The sequence below is a fragment of the Gavialis gangeticus genome, unplaced genomic scaffold, assembly GCF_001723915.1.
Source record: "Gavialis gangeticus isolate Ggan-Ray unplaced genomic scaffold, GavGan_comp1, whole genome shotgun sequence".
Lineage (NCBI taxonomy): Eukaryota > Metazoa > Chordata > Crocodylia > Gavialidae > Gavialis > Gavialis gangeticus.
In genome coordinates, this window is record NW_017729025.1 from 109750506 (window position 1) to 109751462 (window position 957).

A 957-nucleotide genomic window follows, 5' to 3' on the forward strand; every position below is an offset into this window, starting at 1 on the left:
CAGCGCCGCCGGGTGGGCCCCTCGGGGCGCGCCTCTGCCGCCCGCTCCTCAGGGACACGCCGGCCCGCCCCCGGCCCCCTCGGCACCACCAGGCGCTGCGGAAGCACTTCTGTGGGGTGGATAGCCGCCAGGGCGGGGGGGCAAGAGGCTGCGAAAGTCACCCCCTCCTGGTCTCCCTGCCCCGCCCGGCCTGCCTGCGTGCCTGGCAGGGGGTTGCGTTTATCCCCCTGGGGCAAATGTCAACCATGCTGTGGCCTGACTTCTTTAAAAGCCAGCGGCTGCCTAGATCCCAGATCCCATTCATTTATCAAGAGAGGCCGAGAACCATGGGCCTCTTCCGCCTGGGGCAGCGCAGGCTCAGGGGTGGCTTGGTGTCAGCCTGTAAGTACATTGGGGGTGCCCCAGGATCTGGGGGAAGAGCACCCCAGGGGATGACAATGTCACAAACTCCTGCAAGACCGTTTTAGCCTGGACATAGGGGAAAAACTTCTTTACTGTCCGAGCCCCCACGGCCTGGAACAGACTCCCCTCAGAGGTGGTGCAAGCACCTACTCTGGACTCCTTTAAGAGTCAATTAGAGGTTTTCTTGCTGGGATGCTGTGACCCTACTGACTTCCTGCCCCTTGGGCACGGGCTGGACTCCATGATCTTACCAGATCCCTTCCAGCCCTAATGTCTATGAAATCTATGAAATCAAGCAGCTTTCCTCTCCCCAGGTTTCGTTTTCCTGTCCCTAAGTACCTGCACATGTCACCTGTGGATCAGTGTTTTCTGTCCCTGCCTCTGGCTTTCTTGCCTCACAGCTCGCTGTAGGTTGGGGAGGTGAAGTTTAGGCACTGACAGATGTTCATCCCCTGTGGGCAGCTCTTGGACAGATGAAGGGAAGGAGGCGATTAGCGGAGAAGGGCAAAGCCCAGAAATAACAGGCATTCAGCAAGTCAGCGCATGCTTTCTCTA